At 43.0% G+C, this 25,057-nt stretch overlaps 2 long non-coding RNA genes across 2 annotated transcripts in view; one reads left to right on the plus strand and one right to left on the minus strand.

Moving 5' to 3' along the window:
• LOC311437484 lies at window positions 1-9,846 on the plus strand. The gene is made up of 5 exons (XR_014693517.1): window positions 1-650; window positions 1,276-1,400; window positions 3,075-3,245; window positions 6,761-6,903; window positions 9,754-9,846. It is a non-coding gene; the product is annotated as an uncharacterized lncRNA (long non-coding RNA).
• LOC311437486 overlaps window positions 6,139-25,057 on the minus strand; it is a 26,656-nt gene continuing 7,737 nt past the window's right edge. Inside the window, exons 2-4 of the long non-coding RNA XR_014693518.1 lie at window positions 24,436-24,605; window positions 16,027-16,219; window positions 6,139-7,633 (exon numbers count right to left, since the gene is read on the minus strand). This is a non-coding gene — a long non-coding RNA (uncharacterized lncRNA). The remainder of the gene's footprint in view (window positions 7,634-16,026; window positions 16,220-24,435; window positions 24,606-25,057) is intronic.

Consider the following 25,057-nt stretch of genomic DNA (forward strand, 5'->3'; position numbering starts at 1 on the left):
CAAACCCTGCCCCTTCCCAATGCTGGTGGTAGCAGTGGCAGGTCTGGAACACCAGGAGCAGGTTCAGCAGGAGGTCTGAGGACTGCCAATGTTGGGGGCCTACTCTGAGGCCAATCTCAGCAGAGGACCCCCCCGCCACCTGCTGCCCCAGTACCTCTTCCTTTTCATCTGGTGCCCAGGGCAATCTGCCTGTTGACAGGGGGTTCCCTGCTAATTCTTCTTGTGTCACCTCCCTCTGTGACAGTGGCTTCTTCTGCAGCTAACTTACTTCAGAACAGACCCCAGCAGCTTCATCCTTCCGGCCAGCACTGCCTTCAGCTGTAAGGAGCTCTGCGCTTGCCAATGTGTCCAAGACTTACCTTGTGTTGAGTAATTAGCAATCACTTCCCAGTAAACAGTTTCCAGTTGCACTCTGGATGGACAGACAAGGCTGCCAACGTCTGCACTGCACTATTCTGTTGATTTGTTGCGATGTCCAGCTTTCTAGGACAGGCCTCACTTGCTTTAATTGAATTATGTGGAGAAAGAATTTTGCACCGAAGAAAAAGGCCATTTCAGCCTACAGATTTCAGCAACAAATTACAAGGAATACCTGCATGACCATGGATAATGCTGAAATTTATAGATGCTGACATTGCCTCCCATTTCTGGTGAGTATACTCGGAGTTTTCATTTTCTGTGTTTTGGATTTGTTTTAAACCTATCTACTTCTTCAGCAGCTGACGAGTGCTGGTCTGCCTGCTGTGCTGTTGCCTGCCAGTAGCCATCCATTGCTCCTACAGACAGGTTATAAACTGAGACACCCAGGTTCTTCTGCCAGTGAAAATCTGCTCCCTGAGGTCTGCTGATTTGTGTGGCATGATCTGTAGCAGCAGATTCCCCGTTAAGTGACTGCCACTTGACTTTTTCTTCAATTGCAGCTCCCTTCAGGCAGGTCAGGCCCAGCCTGCCATGAGCTTCCAATAGAGAAGGGCTGTGTGGTTTAACCTGGGAGTTGCACAAGAAGAATTGATTCTTTTAAAACTATAATCAAAAGTAAACAACAGTCTTACAGTAAACCTCCAGCAGCATGGGGCACTGCGTCAGTCTCAGTAAGAAACTGAAGTAAATGTTAATTCCTACAATGATTACTCCTTGGTCACAGCAATCTCTCACAAGTTCTGTCTTTTACATGCTTCAGAGCCTGCATTTTCTTTCTTCTATAGCAAATGTCACAGGTTTTCCTAGCCATTGTGAGAACATGTCAGCTGTTATATCTTTTATTGTCACTCACAGAAGACTCAATCTGAAGGAAAACACTTTTCCCAGGGTACAAGGAAGACTTCTGCTGCCATTGGCCACTGACCCCTGTCATGCAACGCACTCCTGAGTGCTCACAGTGCTGGATTTAAAAACTCGAAGTAAGCATCTCTGTTGGGAGCATATTACTAAACATCTCATACAGGTCGGGAAGATTCTCCTACATCTTCTTTCATTCCTGGCACTTGCATCTGGACCATTGCTGTATCATACCACCAAAAGCTTTTTTCTTCAATACTTTCTCCTTCTACAATCCTTGTTCTTCCTCCTTCCCTCAGAGAAAATACCCCGATGTGTATATGTTCCTTGGGAGCCTTATCAACAGTTCCTGCCTTTTCCACCTCTGGTATACTCAGAGCTAATTTCTTCTCCTGCAGTAGCAGTTTATTTACTGACTATAGTGCAAATTCTACAAGTAACCACACTGCTTGTAAAGCACCAACCCCAAGGCAAGGAAACAAGAAATAGCTAAGAAGAAACCGTTAAGACAAAATAATGTAACACCCACCAGTTTTTCTTCTCTGCCATGGTAGTGGTAACAGATCTCACCTGCCTTGGTTTTATAAGACGACCCTTGCACAGTGCTGTGGGAGCCTGTGGCATCCTAGAGCATTTTAAGTACATAAGATCCTGGATACAAATGCTGAGAAATATATTGAATATAGTTGAACTTTTACGGGCCAGGAATTTGTATTACATAACATACCTGGATCCCTTCCATCTGTATTTTCTATGAATTTACAAGCCTCTAAAAAGTTTAATGGTTTTCTTTAATGGAAAGTTCCAGAAAGCAAGTTTGCAGGTAGACTTTCTGATACGTTTGCCTCTGTGCTATCAGTTCAGTGAAGGAGAAAACTAAAAACAGAGATCTGAACCCTTGAAAGGAGGCTGTAAGTTTCTTAGTGACCTGGTCCATGTCTGAGATCAAAGCTCATTGTGTTGGAGGGCCTGAGCGGGCAATCTGAGGAAGGGCAGTTAATGGCTTACCACTTGAAAAATGACTTGAGTGCCAGTTAGAATGAACCATCAAGCTAATGGGAGTCTCACAAATAAGAATGATGGGAGAAAAAAAAAACACCTGTCTTTGTCTTTTACCTCCTTTTTTGGAATATCTGTGTCACTTCTCTATCTACAAGAATGTCTGAAGAGAACATTGTGAGAAATGCTGACTCCAGAGATTGCTTGGTGCGCGTGTGGTAAATGATGTAAACAATCATTGTCATTAACTGAAACTATTGGCATAGATAAAAAATTACTTAAAATGATTATAAGAGTGATATTACTTCTTGTTCTGCTCTGGTCTTCCTTCTTACTCCTCTGACTCAGCTAGTCCTTGGCGGTCCCTATGCTGCCAACAGCCACTTGGTTTTTTTCTGATGTTACCAGTGACTGCACAATTTAACGCAGTAGTGCAGTGAAGGAGAAAAAAGCCAAGACCCCCTGTAGACTCCCATCACGAGTAATTCCCTTCCCTCCTGTTGTTCTCACCTTCAGAATCTGCGTGGGCGCCTGATGTCGTGACTACCATGGTCATCAATTTTGTGTGTCAGGGCACACAATGTTTGTGGTGTTTTTTTTGTTTGACGAGTGGCCATTTACATGCTCAGTCACCATTTAATTAAAGCTCTTTAGTTCTTCCCTATCCTGTCTGCATGTATCTATGGTGTTTGTTAGCTTACATAGAGATAATGCACTGGAGATACGTGGATTAATGCTGAACTGAGTGAGAGAAAGTAACTTGAATATTCATCATTATTCTGTATCTTAAATCCTAGGTGAAAGGAAGCTGAAATCCTGAAGGATGCTTTCCTGCCCTTGTGACAACAACCCTCTTTAGGCCGTTCTTGAGACAGAAAATTATGAAGATTCTTTCTAGGACCAAAACTACTAGAGTTTCTTGTGGTGCAAAGTCTGCTGAGACAGATAAACAGTCCTGAAGAAGCAGAGTAAGTCCCACCCATTTTAGTTTTTCTCTTTAGATAATTCTCTGAAGGGAGAGCCATCAATTTTCAAATCCAACTTACTCCCTCTTCTTTTACTGTGTATGTGTAAACACACATATATGTCTGTGTGTCTGTCTCTATATACATACATACCTGTATATACATGCATATGTGTATCTTTTCCTTCTTCAAGGGCTATTGGGCTATTGTCAAGGGGAGTAGCAAAAGTTTCCCACTGTTTCAGCTGGCACTTCCCAGAGTCTTGGTTGTGCTTGTTCCTTGTGTTGTTGAAGAGCCACAGGCTTCACTGGCTATAAACTGTTTATATAACACTGCTTTGAGCAGAGGTTAAAAAAAAGTAATAAAAAAATCCTAGTTTTCACCAATCAAGATTAATGTGCTCTGGTAAAATGATGTGGCAAGCTGGAACACTAAAGAACACAAAAGAACACTAAATTCACCAATGAATATTTAAAAGTGAATGCTGAAACATATGTTATTTTTCTGAGAAGAAAAACAAATCTTTGCAGCAAGTGATAGAAGAGGGAAAAAGGAAAGAGGAGGGGGAAAGCATGCATTTTTTATTCTGTATAGCCTGGGACCTTCTAAAGAAGGACAGTATTTTCTATTGTGATTGTCAGACACTGGCAGATAATGACCTCAATACTTTAATTGTGCAGAAAGTCCCTTCTATTATTTAGATCTTGGGTTGTGTAGGGATTTTTTGCCTTTGTTTAATGCCCAGAGAGAAATGCCAGGCTCTGAGTGATTGGTTACCACGATCCTCTGCTGTGCCCAGCTTTGAGGAGAAGCAGCTTTATCCTACAAGCCACCAGCTTCCATTGGTGCCTGTGCTGTAGAGCTGTGCAGCCTCTCACTTTGCAGGTGTCCTTTGCACAACTTGTGGGCATTTTCTGCCCACAGACGAACCTAAACCTGTCCTTAGGATGAAATTCAGAGTTACAACAGATTATATATTGTGTGAGTTCTGCATAAACTCTAAAAATAGTTAACAAGGAGCTGTAATAAAAGTAAAGGTTATGTTATATAGAAATTACAGCTGCAAGAAATGTGAGCTGCCAGAGGCAGAAGAATCTTTTCTCAAATGAAACATAAATACAGCCTTTTCCAAAAAGAGTTTTTGAGAACTTCTGATTAACTTGTGGCTGGAGTAGGCCTCAGCACTTTCTACTCAAAAAGCTGGAACATACCCAAGGATGCCATGCAGCTTTCCTCTCCAAATTGGGGAGAAGCTCTGTACAGCTCCTCCATGGATGGAGGATCAGGGTCTGGCTTCTGGGAGTGCGGAGAGAAGGTGCACTACATGAAAACACATGCTGTGAGCAGAATGGCTGACACTTACTTGGTTTTACCTTCACTTTGAGTACTGGAGGCAACTCACTCTACACCCAAGTGTTTTTGCTGTACTGGAAAGAATTTATTTTTTTTTCCTGCAACTGAAAATATAATTCAGTGTTGCCTGTGTACAGCTCTGCATGTACAGAAACACAAATTGACATGTTTTAAAGTACGGGTGACCTGTGTGCTGAACTGTAAAAACACTCATCTTTAACAGTTACCTGCATCCTGACTTTTCATCCAGCTCTCAGAGGCATAGTTGGGTTTCTGCCTCTCTGAACAGCTCCAGAGGTGTTGTTTGCTTTTCTTTTTTTTGGCAAAGGAATCATTGCTTTCTGCAAACATAACTCCTTAACCCTGAATTTTCTTCTTTTCTCACTCCTCAGAGTTATATTCATGTTTGACTTACTTTGGTAGTATGGTGGGTTGGATATAATCCTATACAACTTAAAAATTTTCTTCTTCAAGAATGTTTTCTTCAAAGTTAAATTGTAGGTTTTAAAACCCTTGATTCTGTAGGACTAAGAATAAAAGTTTTATACTACTGGAATGGAAACAATACCCACTTTTTCCCTGAGACTTGGCACTAGCATCTAGTTTCTGAAGACATCAAGATGCTGGAGTTCAATTTTGTAGCAGGGTAGGTGTCTTAAAAGACGTTTTGAAGAAACCTTGAAAAATCTCAGTCAAAATGTACATTATTGGAACAAAGCTGGTGAATGCTGTGCACTGCACTCTGTGCAAAGGTTTCATCAAGACTTGCCCAGAGTAATCTATGCAACACGATGGCTTTGCCACATCTTTACAGAATACCTTCCCAAACTTTGTAATGATGAGACCCCTGCACCATGTTAACCATTATGTGCTCTAAATACAAGGAAATGATCAGGGAACATTTTGTAATATATTATCAATATCCATGTGTTTTTAATCAATGGAATTCAGGTATCTTTCTGCAAGTGTTCAGATTATAAATTTGTTTGCCAAATAGCATTATCTAATTCCATGATTACAACTGTAGGGATGTATTTTAGGTATGTGCAGAACAGATTGTATATTTTCCTGTCTTGGCCAAAGGTGTTTAAATTAATGACGCAGATAAATCAACCTATGGTTGTCCTGGCTTTTTGGAATAAATAGAAGGAAAAAAGTGTCAGGAGCATGTTTTATACACTAGCATGCTCTTTTGCTTTTAAATACACAGCACTAAAAGGTTTGCTGCTTATAAACATGTGTTTTTTCATAGTTAACCTGTGTGTGCCAAGTGACACTTTGATCTTTTTTGTTCTTGGGTTGGTGTCACTCACTTGACCTCCATATGCAAATGCCTTGAACCTTCTTTGTCATGTAATCTGTTTATTTACATAAACCCATGGAAAACAAGTTTTAATCGCATACCTACTCAGAATTTTCCACTCAACTGAGGATGGAGGTCATGATATGCACTTGTTTTTAATTCTATTTGCCAAGACAAATGTCAGCATAACGTGAAAAATGATTGAGAATCAGATAGTAAAACCTTCTTGCACTAAACAGCTTCTGTCAAGTCATTTTATTAGCCTGTCTCCTGTACACCACACACCACACAGCTGAAGTGTGTGATCTGCTTACTACCCTGAGGACTGATGCAATTGCCCCCACATGCTTTTAGCTCCACAGATCAATCATCCCTCACCATTAGTACTGCACCTGGTAAGACCTAGCTATACTTTGTGGCAGACATGCCATTTTTGCTACAAGGTCATTGCTTCTTCAAGAAGCTCTCCAAAAACACATCTCCCTATTGCCAGCAAACAGCTAACTTTTATTGTGTGGGCACAGAAGGTTGTAACCAGTCCAGGAACTTCTATTATGGGTTATCAATATTGCATGAAATTAAACTCCTAAAAATTTGCTGGTTCATTTATAATTTTAAATAAAACCTTCTGTTGACAGTTGCTTTGTCATTTCAGGAGTGCAGGGTCTACATTTTTTGTTCCCAAGTGCTGTAACACAGCCCTCTCTCAATGCAATTTTTATGTCATCTGGAAATAACATTTATTTGATGATTTGTTATGAATCTTTAAATCTGACTGTATTTGATGAAGGCAAATGAACGGATAACTGTGCCAGATTTCTATTATTTGCTATTTTCTCAATTATTAATTATAAAATCATAGGTAGGAGGAGAGTGAGCTTGAGCAACACGGGGTGCATCTGGAGACCTCTGAGGCTACTGCTGGGATCAAGGAATTAAAACTGGCGTGGCGTCAAAGAAGATGGAAACACCTGCAGGCCTTCAGAAAGGAGGAAGAAGTGGGAGGTAAGTGACTTTTTTTCTGAAACACTGCAGATGTGCCAAGTGTTTGGAGACAGACCAGTGACTGATAGCAAAACTGGCAAACTGCATTTGGTAGAGAGTGCTCTGAGCCAGCGAAGCTCCAGGAAGACACCTGAGCACCACAGGCAGCCAGAGGGCTGCCTTGTGCTGTGTGAATGGCAGCTGCCATTCTAGCTGTGAACCACCTGGGTGTTAGATGTCTGAACTTTTTGGCTAAAACCTCTGAGAGACCTGAGCTAAAACCATGACTCCTGGGAAAGCAGGAGTGGTCCAGCAGCAAAGTAAGTAAATATGATACTTCTCCACAAATACAGAGTAAAGCAGGTTTCCCTTCATAAGCCTGCACCAGTCATGCATGCAAACCATCTCCAGCACTTCATCGTGCTGCACAGTGTCCATGGAGAGCAATTCTGGTTTGCCTCACATGTTTAGTAAGTTTAGTTAAGTTACTTAAGTAACTTACTGAATGAGGGGAAGGCTTCCCTGGAGAGATGGCCAGGGCCCTGTATTGTTTCAAGTAAGGTGTTGCTGAGCTCATTGCAGGATGTGACCAGTGTTCTGGGACATCTTGGTGGGTGATGAGGAGCTTTTCCCTGCGCTTCATTTTCCCTTTCACACAGCAGCCCAGGACTGGCAGTGCAGATGCAAGCCGTGAGTTATTCCACCTTGACATCAGAAGTTCCCGGTGTGTGCCTCTATTCCATAGGCAACCCTAGGGAAGAAACCAGGTAATTTGATTGAGGCTTAGTGAATATACAGTCAGGAGATGAACCTCTTCCTGTGGCCCTCTGGCTTTCATACAAGGGGATCTCCTGCAGGGGCTGACAGTCTAATAGTAGCCCTTCATCAGAAGGGAGTGGTGGAGAGAGCCCTGCTTGCAGGGGGAGAGTTGTGGCCAGTAATTACCAGAGTACGTTTGGTGACAACATGGTAGCCTCACTACATCTGGTGCCATCTTATCCAATCTGTCTTCCTGTAGCTGCCAGCGGTATTTCTTCAGCTTGGTTTCAAGTGAGTACACTGCATAATGTGACTGAGATGGTGCAATTACGCCCGTTACTGATGCATATGCACAATTAAATCCAGAGGGCTAATTTGCTGCTTTGCAAGCTTTTTGGCATCTGAGTGGGGAAAAAATAAGATTCTCAAGCAAAACTCACTCGCAAAGTAGAGACTAAGTCATGCAGGGAACTTAATTTTCGTGTTTCTGTGCCGAGTTCTTAGGTGTCCTGCTGCCCAGTGAAATGAGCAGCCCGGCTAAGTGGAGGTCTAGGTGCCTAGCAAGAGCTACAAAAGCTGCTGTGCAGTCAGACTCTCTGAGATGGTTAGCAGCAAATGCTGGGAGAGGAGCAGTACGTGTTTGAATGATGGGGCACCTCCTGTCATTCACGCTGCTCATCCAAGGCCTTGGTTACCTGGTTTGTCCCACTTGTATCCACAGTATTCACCTGGTCCGTGTAATCCTCCCGTGAGATTTAGGTGAAATGATTTAACTGCCAGCATATCCACAAATGAAAGAAACACACCACAACCATCTCTTCTGAAATACTTTCCCCATCTTCATCCCCAGTCTTCTGTATTAAAGCAATGGCAGTTTATTGCTGCCCCACCATCCTCTGCCTGCAGGTATGTTCTGTGCTAGCTCTCCATTGTAGCAGTCCCTACAGGATCCTAGTTAGCAGATACAGCTGCTGGAAGAGGAATGCCTTATCTGTGAATCCCTGGAGGACAGAAATATTGAGTTATTCAGTGTTGTCAGGGCTTGAGTATATTTGGGCAGGCCTAGAGGCAGAAACAGGCAACCAGAGAGTTTTACTGATGGGATCTTAGATGTCATGGGAATTTAGCCAGCTCCAAAATTAGGCAACAGCTGAAAAAGGGGCTCTGAGGATTTGCATTTTGAATGAAGTAAAAATCTCTCTGTAGATTTAGCCTGTATAACTATGCAGGAAGGGAGGCAACGGGGAGACAGCATTATATGATATTAATTATCTGAGTAAAGTGAGGTCTAAAATTCCCCACAGTGCTCTTCTTCTGTCTGTCAAAGTTCATGCTCAACAGATGAAGATGGTTTAGTTTAGAAATGCATGTGACAATGGCCTCAAAGATGTACTGTGGGTAGCATTCCTCCCCCGGACCTCAGAGAACTGACTGAGGGAAATGAATGGGACTTTCCATCACGACCTTCTATGACTCCTTGTCTGGATACAAGCAAGGCAAGTGCTACATGTTGTTGAAGTACATAAATCTGCTGCAAATTGATTCCACTTCAGAGAAACTTAGTTGTTTTCCTCTGTTACAGTCTCCTTCAATGCAATTGTGTTATTGAACTGGGAGCATTTCTGGCACCAAATGACTTTAAGGGCTAATAGAAATATGACTACAAAAATCTGGATTTCTGCGGATGATGACTGGAATACGGTGCTATACTGGGAGCACAGGGTGGGGGGAACAGCAAGTGGTAGCCTTTGAAGAATGGTTAAAGGAAATCACTTCTGTGCAAGACTCATTTTTATGATACATTTGGAGGACCCCCAGTTTGCTAAGGTGCAGCTGCTGTGACCTTTGAGGATCTCCCCTTCGTGCTGTGTCTCTTCCCTTCCCCATCAAAATATTACCCCGAGTGAATGCCCAACTTGGCCTTCAGCCAAGACCAGTCTTTGAGTCCTCTGGCTGCTTGTTGCCCAGCTGGGCTGTTTCACACACCAGACTTTTGGAGAGGTGCTGCTTTTGTTAATCCATTCCCACCTAGGTGCTAAAGTTGGGCCCTCCTGTTTTTAGGTTCCTACCTTCACGTTTTAAAATAAATTTTTTCTCCTGCACTTTTCCCAGCAGGGATAAGGATGCCAGCAAGGATGGAAACCGAGCCAGCAGGTTTCACTACCCACACTGACAGCGGTGCCGTAATTGGCTGCTACTAACAGGGCCCAGCAACCCTCTGTTATACAAATGCACAGTTTGCCTTTTAGGCCTTGAAGGTGAGCTCTCTCTGAGCGAGGATTTTCACCTCATCACTACTATGTCATTGTTGTATGTCACCATGCGTATTTGTATTAAGACCGCCGTTGTTCCTTGACGTTTTTGTTTGTAGTTGCGAAGTATCAGGGGTCACTGTGGTTGTTCCTTAATGTTGTGCTGCTGAGTTGGCCAAGCAGAGAGTCTCTTCCAACTTGGAGACTAGGAACTCTAGGACAATGACCCTCTGTCATGCTGCTAGTAGTGATCTGCATTTGAAAAATGCTGTTTATTTTTTTCTAAAGGAATACACATAATTCTCATAACAACCTTTTGATTCTGATGTTCATCCTCATCTAAAATGTTGTTAGTGAAGCACAGAGAGCTTAGTTCATGTATACAAGATTAGGCTGGTGCTGAAAGGCCAGCAGAGGTGATGCTCTGTGCTGTGCTCTCTTGCTATTGAAGACCAAAAGAGGGACTCCTAATTATCAGAAATGAGAAGGAATGGCGGAGTGTTATCTGAGCCAGTGGAAGCAACATAAAAAACAACATAAAACCCAATATAGATCTCTTCCCAACAGATTTTGATTTTAAGCTCATCTGGAAGAATTCTGGAGTTTAATGGTTTTTCCACAGAGTAAGACAAAACTAATGCCTAGAAGCAACAAATAATCAAAGCCAAACTTCTGGGGCTTACTTTCCTAGGTAAAAAGAATTATTGTATCCTTCCACCTACATCAATGAATAGTTGGAAGCATTTTTGGTTTTATTTTTTGCAAAAACAATGTTATTACTGTGCATATCCCAGAAATTTCATTAAAAAACCTTAAACATAAAGGAACTTGGAAGGTACTGTGCTGTCCACTTGGCTTCAGCAGGTACAGTATCTGCTTTAATTAATAATGATGCATCTCTGCAAGTCAAGAATAAAAACACAATCCCCACTATCAACCCTTACATTAAATTTTCAAACCATCCATTCAATATTAACTAAATATAGCTACAGTAAAATAAAGAAGAAACATTATTTGTTTATGCTCCCTCAGCCATGCAGGACATTATTTTGTGTTTTACTTCAAAGATTTCCTTTCAGATTCACCTGGTTTGAAAGGCAGAGTTTGTCCTGAATATGCATGTCAGCAGAGAAAGTGACTGTATTTTATCAAATTCAGCTGCACTTTTCCTGCTGAAGCATGTTCAAAAGCCAACAGATCTATTTTTGTGATTCATTGCAGTCCATTCTGCTGCTGTTCAGTTGAAGGAAGCTATTTTTGTAATTATTCAGAAGCAAATTTATCAATTTAGTTAGTAGTGAAGAAGTTCCAGACACCTCTGTGATGAACGTTGATAAATGGATCCAGAAGAAAATTGTTCCTCTATAAAAGGGAATGAGCTGGCATGGGAAAGGCTTGCACAAAACTCTGAAGAAGCATCACAAAAAAAAGAAAAGCTGTGCTATGAAGCAAGAGAAAGACAAAGACTTTCTTTTGCATATATTGAGGCTTTTGCATGTGAGTTATTTGGGGTTTTGTTAATCAACATATCATATTTTTTATGAGAGAGGTCTTGAAATAAAACTGATCTCAGAACATTAGTCAGATCTTTGTAGCCACCTCAGAAAAAAAAAAAATCAGGTCAAGACTGAAAGATGTCTGAGAATATCCCTTCTGGCTGCTTGCAGGAGATTAAATTTATTTTTCTAAAACCTAGGAAATTTCTCTCGTCAAATTTGACTGTGGTGACCATTAGAGGAAAACCCAACCAGCAACCTCATGCATGGTCTGCAACTCGATCTGCCTTGCGGGCTGAGCACCAGTGTCCCCCTTCCAGAAAGGAGGACACCAGCAAACCCTAAATTGGTTCTCAAGCCCAAGGGCATGAAACTACTTATCAGTGTATTTAGCATAGAAGAAGTCTTCTTTCTTGGACTGTTAAAGATCTGGAGAATAGGGGGGGAAATATGTGGATGGGTTCACTCCCTTATTCCTGTGGGTGATCTTGTGGCGAAGGAGATGATGGTGACAAACTGCCCTTTCTGACTACTCCAGCCAATACAAGCAGTGAGTCTAAAATCTCTAGCCTTTTGAGCTAATCTAACAGAGCTGTTTTTATAACCTTCATTTTAAAGAAAGCTCCTAAGTTGTTAGAGGGGAGGGAAGGTAGCTCAGGAGGGTTCAATGATGTGATCTATGATGCTCCAGGTGTCCCAGTGATGGAGGATGGCTGAGCCCTCCAGACCCCGCTCCTCCCACAGGCTGGAGCCCCACCAGGGCGTCTGTGGGTAGGGGACCACAGCAAGGGACATGGCTCTGAGGATGGTGACAACTGGGCCCTGCTGGGGTGGTGGCCTTGCCCTGGGATGGGACAGGTCAGGGCGCAGAGGTGCGGCTGCAGCCTGGGGCACACTCACAGCACTGGATGGCAGTGTTACACAAGTTCAACCAGGTCTTCTTCCTTGCAGGTTTGGGAATGAAGACAAAACGTGTCAGGCCTGTGACTGGAGATGTATGTTTGTCAGAGGGGGTATCTGTAAGTACTGTTGTGACATATTCTTTGCTCTTCTGAACAGATTCCCTTCATTTCCTTCTCCCTCTCTCTCTCTTTTTTTTTTTTTTCCCTCTGGCTACTTTCCCATGCCTTCTTTCCTCCCAGCTCTTTTCCTCAGAGTGTTTCCCATGCCTTTTCTGAGCTGACTGGGCACTGGAAAGGTCGCAGAGCTAATCAGCAAGCTTTGCAACTTGAAAAGCAATATATAAAAACCCAGCAACCATAAACCCAGCAAAAACAGTCTCTCCTCTTCCTTCCAACTCTTTAGCTTTAGGCAGAATGGACCAGGAGGAGGAGAGTGCATTGGCACCAGCCTGATGTATGTGCATTCAACAAGCCTGCCAGGACCAAATATACTGCAGGGAAAATATGGAATTTGTACAACTGACAGTTTACTCCTGTTAGGGAGTTTGCCTGTCACTGGTAATAGCACAAAGCAGTGATTCCAGGGTTGCTGCTAAGCCAGAGCAGTGTGTGTGTGCAATACCAGTACAAATCTGTGCGATTGCTCTGTCACTCCGGAGATGTGTGCGGCACGTATCCTTGGCAGGGAGCTGTGAAGTCATTAAAAGTAGCTTTCTATGCATCACTGTGGCTTTGTTCCACCTGCCTGGATCCCAAGCTGGGATTTTTCTCCTGCTTTTCATCTCATTTCTCATTGTAATACCAGGGTCACACTTTAATACAGCAAATATAATTATAGTGCAACTACGCAGTGTGACTCTGTTTCATGATACCTGTAATTACCATTTGTTCGTGTAGCTAGCAGGTTAGTTAATTCAGTGAACAAATTACTCATTATCAGTCTACTTTCTGAATTAGTATCTCACATTTTAATTGCAGTGGTACTTTTTGCACGTATATCCAAGGGCTTACCGTGTGACAGCCATTTGCATTACGATTTTATTTGCATTATGAGCTTATGATTGAGTTCAGCCTGTGTACAAACATATGGCATTTATTTGCGTGGCAGTAGTATGGCAGGTTAATTCAAAAAGTTAAACCAATACCCACATTAGTAACATACACCTATCGTTCCTGTGGGAAATTCCTGCCCTCCTGAAACATGCCTGTACTCCAAGGAGTTTGCTCTGGGACTGGCTCTTGTTTTCACTAGCCTCCCTGTTCTGTGTGCCTGGCTAGAGAGGTGATGCAGTTGCCTGCATTACAGGTGATTGGCAAGGCTTGCAAACCATAGCAAAGCCTTGGGATTGGGAAAAAAGTCACGAAGGTTATAGCTGTTCTCCTTCCCACCCCTTCCCTGGGGTGGGAAGCCATGGGTGTTCTTCTGCTGGACTCCAAAGGGCTTGGCTTCCACTCAGGGATTATGGCCTCACATTCCCAATGCTGATGTTAGTTTCATTTAATTTTTTGTTTGTTTTCAATTAAAAAAAAAAAAAAGCCCACTTTAGTAGTTTATAAGAATCATTCTTCAAAGGGTTCTCAGGCTGATGTCCTGCAGCCATTTGATGTTAGAAGGTGGCAGGAGGCAGCTCCCTGCTTCCTTCCTTCCCCTTCTCTCCTGCCTTTGTTCTCTATCCCCAGATAAAGTTGCCGGCGGGAAGCAGCAGCAGCAGCTCGGCCAGTGCTGGAGGTCTGCTCTATGTAGCTGAAACGCTTCCTCAGCCAGTCTGGAGCTGCTGCTGCATGGCCAGGCCAACAAGTCTCTTCCTCTGCGCTTTTCATCTGCTTGATTACCTTCTCCCATGCAAGGACCCATTTCCAAGGCCTGTGCACCTTGTTCTTCCCTTCCTTTGCTATTCCTTCTTCCCTACCCTCCTCTCACTCTTGCTCCCTGCCACCCTCCCGAGCTTGGTGTCAAATCCAGTGCAGCAGGAGGGGTTGACAGTGCACAGTTCCCACAGAGCTGGAAAAAGTCATTTTGCCTCAGACCTCTCCATTCCTTCTCCCTCAAAATAAAAATGTTTCATTGATTTTCAGGGAAAGAACAACAAACTGAAACAAAAACAGAGAAAGAAGTATCAAAGCCAAGCAGAAAGCAACAGCAAGACAATGAGAGTCCTTTCCAGCTTGTATGCTTATTGTTCCCTGTACTCTCCCTTGTCTCCCTGTTTTTATTCTTTCAAGCCTTTCCTCTCATCATTTTATTTTTCTGCTTCCCAGTCTCCCCTTCATCTGTCTGTGCTCTTCTTTGTAACCTAGTGTTTTTCCCCTGGGGAATTGCCTCTGCACATTAGAGGAAATTGTCACTTGGTTAATATTTTTTGTGGGTCTGTGACTGCAGGATTTTCAGAGGATCTTGGAGTAAACAGGCACTCACAACTCTTTAAATAGCATTGGGAACTCAGCCCCTACATCTCCTGGGATTCCAAGATTGTGTCTGAAACTGAGGGCTGCAGGTGCTGTGACGGGACTGGGGAAACACAAACCTCTTCAGCTTCTTGTGCCAGAGGCCTGGGCTCTAGCCTGGCCTTTTTGTGTGGCGAGGACAGATCGCATGGCGTGTGGGGAAGAGGAAGGGGCACTAGCAGGAGAGGTGCCCTAGGCAGTTATTAAACCGCCTTTGTACGTGTACAACAATTAAGATAATTATATCTCTTTGAGTAAGAGGCCGTTTGTGTGCTTCTGCTGTTTATATGTATCTAGAAGGAAATTGCAGGCAAGTGCCTGCCAAGTATATCCCTAGAAATATTTTTGAAACTGTCATCCACAGGCATTGAATACCAGAGGCTGTTTAATCTCTCGCCCACTCTCTTTCTCTTTCCAAGCCCCCACTTCCCACTCTCTGGCCTGGTTTTTGTAGGGAAAGGAGTTCAGCTTTTTATTGCAGTGTAAAGAATTAGACAGTTGTGTTTGAGAACACACAGGACTCCAGAGGCGTAACTGCTGGGTTGCCCTCACTTGTTGATAAAGCAGCACCAGTTTGATGCAGAGGGTGGGGACCAGTGCAGCGCTCAGATGCAGGGACACCCTTGGGGACACTCCCAGTCCCTAGGGAAGGTGCCTGGGCTGTCTGCTGCCCTCAGCCAGCAGCTGGCAGCACCTGAAGCTGGGCCCCCACAGGCCCTGCCACCCTCTCTCCTGCCATATGTGCGCTGTGAGCCATGGGATGCAGAGGGGGGGGCATATAAAGAGCCCTGCAAAGCCTCTGGGTGCTCAGTGATGGAAAGCTTCCTCTCCCTGCAGAGACAGTAACGGTGGGGCAGGAATGAGGGAACCTTCTCCTCATCTGCTTCCGCTCACAGGGCTGAGAGATGAAGACTAACAGCTTGGGTGCAAGGGACTGGAATATTGCAGAGGGGAAAAATCTGCTACCACAGAAATGGGACATGGCATCTCTGGGGTATGCTGCTCTTGAAACGTCACATATCACTTCTATAGTGGCCTTTTAAAAGTGGCCCCTTGCAGTTATCGGTACTTTGGTCCTGTTTTGTCCCATCACTAGTCTACCTGATTTTTTGATCTCCTGTTCTGTGAGGCAGATGGATTTTTGGAATGGATGTGCTTAGTCTATAGACATCTTTCTTCATGATTTGCGTTCAAGTGGCTGTTATGAGTGACCTGTGAAAATGAAATGCAGAAGGAAACCTGCAGAGAAATGTGTAATGAAACTGAGTCAGGTTCATGGCACAAACTTACCTAAAAATCTGTTGAAACTGTCCGAGCTAATCCCTGTACACCAAACGAATCCCTGTACATCCATGTCTTGCAGTGTGTGGAGGGACCTCTGTTCATTGTTACCAAGAATAGAAGGCTTGAAATCATCCAGAACTCCTTATGTTCACCACAGTCAAAACAACCGGAAGCAGCAGTGCTGAACTATCAACATATACTGTGGGAAAAAGTAAAGAAGACACCTTGGTAAGCAAACAAGACCCTTTCCAACAAGCACTGAACAGTCATATGTACCTCTAAAAGAAAACTTATGTCATATTACTTATATTTGAAGTGAATCAAAACATGAAATGTGATCCCAAACTAGAATCAGACATAGATCAAGTCATTGCAAATCTAGTATATGGAAACAGTGGATCTGGCCTGTAATGATACTACCATCATGTCACCAGGAAATCTTAACAGGGAAGCAGATGTTAGCAGAGGCAGAACGTTTTCTAACACAACTTTCTAATTTCAGTTAAAAAAAAATAAAAAATAAAAAGCTCCAGGGCTGCTCTTCTCTGCACATTTCCATCATTCAGGGCTGACAGTCCAGGATTTAGTGATTTTTTTTCCTAGACGTTTTCTGTGATCCATTGCTTGAATTGTCACTATTAATAGCTGGTATTCCTGGAGATAACAGGAGCCCCAAACATGGAGCCAGCACTTTAGGCCATCTATAAAGTCTGAAGTGTGCAGTGTGCAGTTAAAAGCACAATCCATCTGCTCCTTGGAGTCACAGGGATCTTCCATGGAATAAAGTGAATGCATCAAGTCAGACTAAGTGGGGTGAAAAGTACTGAAAAAAGAGTGACTCAGTCATCTCTTCTTTGAATACTTCAGCAAAGAATTGGATCGTTTCTTATTCTGCCTGGATTAATTTGTCCATTTTTATTGTTTATTATAAAATAACAATTCACCTATTGGCAACTTCAGAGTTTCTAGGTGAATCTAACACCTGCAGATCTTGGGTTCATAATTGGTTACAATGCACAGAGGCAAAAAAGTCAAGTTAATAGTCTTCCAGAGGAATTGACTAATTTGCTCTCGTAAGTGGATATATAAACATTAATTACATTCTGAAGGACTTCAGCTATTAAAACCATTTTAGGAGGAAATACAGGACTTTCTTCCTTACCTTCCCAAACATATGGGGTGGGTCCCTCATATTCCAATTTCTGTTTTCTTTTCGTGATATATCTGGCGTGGTGCTGACCTGTCCACCTGAGGACACATGCTCTCTGTTTAAAAGAGAGGTTCAGCTAGTATGGGATCATTTGCGTTTCACTCAGATCTTTCCAGAGTTTTTTCCTGGAAGTGTGAGCTGAGGCTTCACTGCTACAGCCCTGACCACAAGTGACAGCCAAGGGCAAAGATGCTTCCTTGGAGCCCAGATTTTTATGTCTTTGGACAAATCGAAATTAGTAGCTACCAACCATAACAATTGTCTGCACTTGAATTCCTTGACAGCTGAGTGAAAAATCAAACAAACTGATCCCCGAGTCCCTCCTCTGATGCATTTGTATTGAGTAAATTAAAAAGCTGTGGTTATTTCCTGTTGGATTCAATGAGCCTTGTATTTGGGCAGGGTGATGCAATCAGGACAGTCATCTGCTCTTGCCTCCTCGCCCAGCTGTCACACACTCCTACAGGCGAGTGCCACAGTGGCCTCTCAGCTGATGCCCTCCCTCTTCAGGCTGTGGGGCTGAAGCCATAGCCATTTCTCATTGTTAGTTTACTACGACAACATAATGTTGATGCGTCTCCTTTAGCAAGAAAAAAACACAAAACGCTTTTACTTCCTTTCAGCTCAAAGTTTTGCAAAGTGTCAAAGCAGTACTGAGTACAGAGCAACAACAAGACGGGTGGCAGATGCCTAGCCTTTCTGATGGGTGGGAGCAAGATGAGACAGTTTATGCAAGCTCCTGTAAGAAACCTGAATGTTGGGAAAGGATTGTGCAGATATTTTTTGTCCTACTGCTTTCTCTGGAGCTCTATTTTACAATATGTTGTCATATGAAGAGTAGAACAACACCTTTGTTTTCCAGTGGTTTAGCTCCTCTGGTGGAGTGACAAGCAAGATGCTCACAGGTCTAACTCATTATAAAATCTAATAGAGGTTATGTTTATTTAATCTACAAATAAATCCAAAGGAAAGATAACTGAGCCTGTCCATGCAAGCAGTAAATATGTTAGAAAATGAATCGTTATTTCTGATAGCTTTATATTTACCCTTTTTGGCAGGGGAATTGGGAGGACCTTGAGAGAAAAATAGGGATGGATTTTTTTCCTTCTCAGTCACTGAAGTATTGCAGAAATATCCCTGTTCATTATGGAAGCAAAATGTGAAAAGTTCTTAAAAAAATGTATTCACCCATAAGTCTCTCACAGTGTGCTATGCTAAGGCTTCATCCTACAACGCATTTCTGTGACGTTACAAACTGGAATGCTTACATAATCATACCAAGGATAGAAGACTTCTTTCCTATTGTGATACAAAGCAAGAAATTAGTCTCAGGAATAGTTCATTTTAGCTTTTCTGTGAGTGGTTTCATTCTCCTACCCCTCAAACAGCTAATGGAGTGACCACCAGTGGATTTCTGTGATTAACAGAAAATCTCCCCTTTAAATGAGAAGAAAGACGTTTAGATGTAGAGCTTAGGGATATGGTTTAGTGGGGACTGTTAGTGTTAGGTCAGAAGTTGGACTCAATCATCTTGAGGTCTCTTCCAACCTAGAAATTCTGTGATTCTGTGTGTGATTCTGTGTGATCCTGCTCCAGCAGGGGGATTGGACTAGATGGTCTAGATGATCTTTCAAGGTCCCTTCCAATCTCTAACATCCTGTGGTTCTGTGACCCACGCTCTGCTTTGCAGTACCTGGGCTGCACAGATGCGGTTTCTGTAGCGGGCGTAAGCTCATAACACCAGCCACAAACACGCACGTTGCTTTTTTGGCAGTTGTTGATGTTCCCCATTAGGCCAGGAAATGTGTGGGGTTTTCCAGTCTCTGCAAGGTAAGTGCTGTTTTGGACAGTGTCCCAGGGCTGTGGCATCACTGGGGAAGCTGCAGCACAGCGAGGTGGTGATGTGGCACTGCCGTTCCTAGCTCTGAAGTCCCCTTTTTCCTGTGCCCCCATCTTAGCTGCTCCCAGGCTCCCCCATACCTGGCAGGGAAAGCTCCTGATGGGGCTAAGAAGACAGGAGCCAGGAACCAGAGAGAAAAGTCATATTCTGGAAGAATTTTGGAATAGGAATAGCAGAAAATATACAGCCACTGCTCCTGGGAGATCAAATACAGCTGCCTCCAGAAACAGACGTCATCTTCCAGGATACAGCCTTCAGTTCCAGCTGCCCCTCAGAAAAAATCCATGCAAACAGAGAATAAATAGGCCTTGAAACAGGTTATACCATGCTGTGGAGAATGACAAAATTTCCGTATCAGAACAGATGGAAAAGGTGAAGCATGCATATTTGACTGAGAAGACAAGTTACAGGGTGTATGGCTTACACAATGCTGAGTAATAAAGAGAAAGTACTTTTGGGTCCTGTGCAAGCTTTCCATGTAGCATTGAAGTACTGGAAGAAAATGAAGGAAAATGATTTTTTTTTTTTTAAAAAAAGTGATATTTGTATCCTAAGCTATGGAAATTCTTGTCATGAGATGTTCTTCAGGAGGTTTGTGGCATTGATTCAAGACCAAACCCATTTTTTTTCCTTAAGGTAGTTAAATGACTGCATGACCACAAACAGTGCTGTGACAAGAGGGTTGTATTAGGACTTCCACCTCCTTGAAAGTCTTTGAAAGTGGCATTAAACAGCTTGGTAGGTGATACAGCTGCTGAAAGATATTTCCTTCTCCTGTTATCCTCAGATTGCCAAGAATTTGGCATGCTGGAGGTCCTGATTCTGTCCTAGCTGTGACAACACAGGAGGTTTGGGGTATTTTAAATGATTAATTTCCTGCTTTAGAGTGTGCCTCAGTGAGCTGCTCCATCCAGACAGAGAAAGGAGAGGAAGATCAACGCAGTGGATGCTGCTCATGGTTGTACTCCCCTTTACAAAGATGCTAAGCTTGCAGATTTCCAGGAGAGGATCTTCATCTACAGCGTTTTATCACCTTGAGGTGTCTCACTGACTGTCCCACCAGAGCCCAAGGCCCATACAGCATTCAAAAGCAGCACATCTCAGCAGAGAATTCTTTTTTAAGAAATCAGTAAGAGATGCTACATCCTGGCTGTGCAGGTCCCTGCCTGGTTCCTATTTGGATGAGAAGCATCTTTGAGTTGAAAAAAAATGGAGATACCCAAAGTCCACGTTTGTGTCCTAGAGAATTTCAGGTACCTTTACTGAGTTGTGCTGTGGTTCAGAGAGAGCATTCCTGCATCATGGGGGAGCTGCTCTCCATCCCCCTCTGGTTTTAGCAATGGATAAGTACACATTTTAGGTATATGGAAGGGGAGAAGATGAGAAAAGGATTATATGAGGATTTTGCTACTCCTTTTTTTCTGTGCTTATTACTGGAAAGTAGTCTTTGGGATTTTCTTTGGCTGAACTCCCTTATAACCCTCATTTGTAACAATGTCATCTCAAATTACAATCCAGATATTTTTCTGTCAAAAGCAAGGGGAGAGGAAGGGTTGGTAGTAAGAGATGATATATTGACTTGCTTATACCCTAAAAAAGGGTAGACTGTGAGGGTTTAGTTTATATTCTGGGAAGACAAGAGTTTTAGATTTATCTGTGTGTATTCTGGAAATGCCCATGCTGGGTCATCTCCCTGTGTGTAGCTATGCAGCCAGACCACCAAAGACTTCAGGGGCTGTTACCAAATTTGTCCAAATTGCAGGGTGAAGGCTCAGTGCATTCATCTTCACTGCTTGGGGCAGGCCAGGTCACTGTGCCAGGTACACGGGACTTGTGTTCCTGGGAGAGAGAGAGAGAGCACGTCTCAGGACACAGCCTGTTCAGTGATGTGGAGCAAGAACTGTTCATCTTTTGAGCAGATTGCTGTCGCACCAGTCCCTAGCCCTGGTCAGTCTATTTCTGATAACGTAAATGCTTAACGAGAGCATCTCACTCTCTGTTTCTCTCCCCTTATGCATGTTAGTGGCATTTGATGTTCACTGAGTCCAGTGGAAATGATAGCAGTGATGGGAAGAGGAATAACGAGGATTGCTGTGTCCAGCTGAACATTGCAGACAAAAGGTAGGGATTTGGTGGGGGGAATATTACTTCTGTATTTATGAACTATTTTCACATATTCTGTATTTATGAGCTGTAGCTCCTACAAGAACCATGTATTTTGAATTAAGAATACCAATTCTGTAGAGCTAGACCCAAATCTGTGTTTCAGAACACTATCGTAACTTCTGGACAGAAGAGAAATTGACAATGCCAAAGTGTCTGGTGCCAGGCTCGAGACACATGCTGTTCTCTTGCTCCAGCGCTAGCAGAGTTAGCAGTAGACATGATGCCAGTCTCCCCATTATTTTTTCCAGAGAAATGCACAATTCCATCTTGACACTATGAAAGAAATGACTTAGAGAACGCGTGTGCTACAGGCATGGGAAGCATGAGAATATGAGAACTGATTGAAAAAATGGGTACTGCTTATAGACAGAAAACAACACAAGTTCAGGGATCCCCTTTTGTTTGAACTTTTCCATGTTCATTGTGGCCTGTAATGCACAAAAGTGAAGGACTGGGCCAGGCCACTCTCCTGTGGTCTGCCTGAAGTCCTGACGTGCTGGGTAGGCAAAGAGAAACAGGAGGCTATGCTTTTATATGGGTACCGAGGGACAGAGCTGTCCCGTGGTGGATGGGGAGTAGTGGAGAGGAGACACATGGACAGAGTAACATCTGAGGAAAACAGACATTATCATGCTGGTAGAGAATAAATGAATGAATGCTGCCCTGGAGACTTGAGTTTCAGCTAGGAAAATTAATCAAGCACAGTACAGAACTACCTGTTTTTCAAAAATAAGAGGTAGAAAAAAATGATTGCAAATGGCATTGCATTTGCTTCCCAAAGAAAAGGAGAATGAGGAATTGGAATCCTGCTGGAACACAGCATTAGTCGTGGTCTTTAATTTCCTGAGACTGTTAACTGCAGCAAACAGCAGCCTCCATGCAATGTTCCAGGCCTGTGAAAGCACAGGTTTAAGCAAGGAAATATATTTCTTACAGTGGAGATGTTGCAATTTTCTTCTAAATAATGAAGTTGGACAAAAAGCAAGGAGCTGATAGGCAACATATGTATATTCTCTGAATCTGCAGTACCCTCTCAAATTTAAGGCAGAAGCACTGAAAGAAGAACATTGTGAAGAGACTGAGTAAAGCCTGTGATGTGCTGGGGACGTTTTACAAAAGGACAATATTTACATGCACGGTAAGGACCAGATGGCACAACACTTCTGAAAAGATTTTGCTCTCCATTCTTTTTTGCTGGCTCTGGGTATTTTTCAGCAGCTGCTGTGGAAGTGCTCTCTGTGTAAATAAAGTTGTGGCATTGACAACGGGCAGTTTAAGACCGCAGGACATTCCCATGGCCTCTGCAACTCTAAATGCTGCAGAGAGAACCTTAATCTGCCTAAGACCAAAATGCTTACAAGTGTGGAGATGCATCTAGCTGCTATATTAAAAACAGATAATTTCCAGCTATTTGAAACCCCATGCAAAGGCAGTCTGTTCAACTTTTGCCAAAGTTTTCTTCTTACACTAAAGCTTGAACACCTGTATATGAAACTTGAGTAGCACACAGTTGCTTATCCAGCCTTGTAGCCCTGTACTGGGAAAAAATGCTGGGACAGCTTTAACACAATCAGGGGAAAATTAGGATTGTATCTTGACCATGATAGGGTGTCCTAAGGCAGCAAACGAAGAGGACAGGAAGATAAAATTGGGTCTTTGATTGGTGTTACATCTGTTTTCATCTTTCATTTTGTCTTTGATTTTATCAGTTTTCTTTTCAGGATTTTTCTTGGCAGTCTAGCTTTTGTGGCCAGCAATGCAGTGTACAGGCACTGAAATTGTGGATGTGCAGGGTCAGTCATAGAGAAAAATTGCTTGATAATACTGCTGGATTAAGCCTGCTGTCCCTGCAGCTGAAGTTGTGTGTAAAAAGTATCTTTGAAGCAGGTCTTGTTTTCTCCTGGAATAGTAGTTTGCATTGTTGTGTATGAAAACTGTTATGCATTGAGCCACTGGTCTCAGGATCTCATTTTAATGGTGACAGCAAAGCTTGGGACCCTTGGGTTTTCTGAGACCTCATACATGACGTGTAAGGCTGTTGCAATATTAGGTTATTTTTGCATTTTTCTTTCGCATTTGCCTTTGTCATTTTTGCAACATTCCTTTAAAAATGTGTAACAGGATAGGTCATTAATTGTGAAAAAGAAGCATTAAGCCCCAAGAATTAAATGTGCTGTGGTCCAGCCTGGTCTTTTTCTCTTAGTTCCTCCTCAGGTTTAGGAAACAACCCCGAAGGCTAATGGTTTGTGCAGAAACAAATCCCTGCTGACTGAAGTCTCTTAGTTGAGCCTCTTCTCCCCAGCATCCACCCTTTAGCAGCTGGTCTGAGCTTGTTGTCCCAGCTCTCCCCAAGAGGAGGAAGAGAAGGTGTCATCTCCAGAGAGCAATACATTCCACCATCAAATCTGTATCTAAAATAGGTGAATTAATGGCACCACAGTGGCTACAAAGGAAGTCTGGGATGTTGTCTTAGGGGAGGACCTAACCACTTGCCTGTCAGAGTTCATAAGGTGAAATGGCCACATAGTGTAGGAGAGCATACCTGCTACTTGCTCAGCATACCATCCCCATCAGACAAAGCTGTCCTTCAAGGAGAACAAGCAGAGTATTTTTAGCTTTGTTGGGAATTAATTTCTGATAATCTAAATTACTGTGAAATTGACTGAAAGATTAACATACAAACTGGTATAGCAAAGACTGAACGAGTGCAGCTGCTTTTAAAAAGATGACTCTTAGGGAAGAGCTAAGGCTGGGTTTTGTCATCAAGTGCAGGATTAAAAGCTGTAGGTTAAAAACAAAAACTGCTTTAAATAATTAAAAACAGACTTCTAGAAACATGTGGGCAGGGGCTTATGTATGGAGGCTAGAAGGTAGGAAGGAGATAAATATGCAGAGAGCAGGCAGAGGTAACGCATTGCATTGCTTCTAAAATGAGCTAAAATCAAGTAGCCTTTGAAACATGCAGTCTCGCCCCCCTCTTCTAGCTGCAGAGTAGTCTTCATTTGTTGGCTTTGTTTTCCATCAGACCTGCCAAACCGTCCTCTTTTGTGGCCCCATGACCACTAGATCCAGTTGATGGACATGTGGGGAGTGTGTGTCCAGGACCCGAGTGAGGAGAGAGCATTTTGGTAGCAGGTACCTGTTAGATCAGTTGGATCCTGACATGGTGCTTCAGCCCCAGAGGACTGGTGGGCTGGGCTGGTTGTCCTGGAGGCCACGTCCGTGGGGACTGCAGCAGGTGAACATGCAGCTCCTTGCAGATGTGGACACAGATGGTCACAGTTTCATCTTCGTGGAGAGCTTTCGGAGCTGTGAAGCAAAACAAAAGTATGAAATCTAATAATGAACGGAAATGTGGCTGTCATTTCAAGGTGATTTTTGAGTTCTCATCTAGGCTAGCTCTCCAAAGTTAGTTGCTCTGAAATACATTTAAAGCTACTCAGTTTGGAAAGTCCACGTATCAGACAGGCAGAAGGAAGAAAGACTTGGTGCATTAGAAAGGAAAAGACACCATAATTACTTCTGGTTTTTCCTGATTATTTGAACAAGTGAATAGTTGAGCATCTCAGAAAGAGAAAATTTCCTTTGTGTTCTGAAAGGACGAGGAGGACCACCTGATTATAGCAGATCAAAAAGAGCTCTGTTTTTGTAGCATGTGTGGGTAGATTATAGCTCACAGCCACATGAGCTGATCTGTGGGCCTTTTCTAAATATGTTCTAACTGTCATGGAGGGTACTGTTCCTTTGCACAATATGGGGTT

This window comes from Aythya ferina (genome assembly GCF_964211825.1).
Source record: "Aythya ferina genome assembly, chromosome: 5".
In the NCBI taxonomy this organism is placed as follows: domain Eukaryota; kingdom Metazoa; phylum Chordata; class Aves; order Anseriformes; family Anatidae; genus Aythya; species Aythya ferina.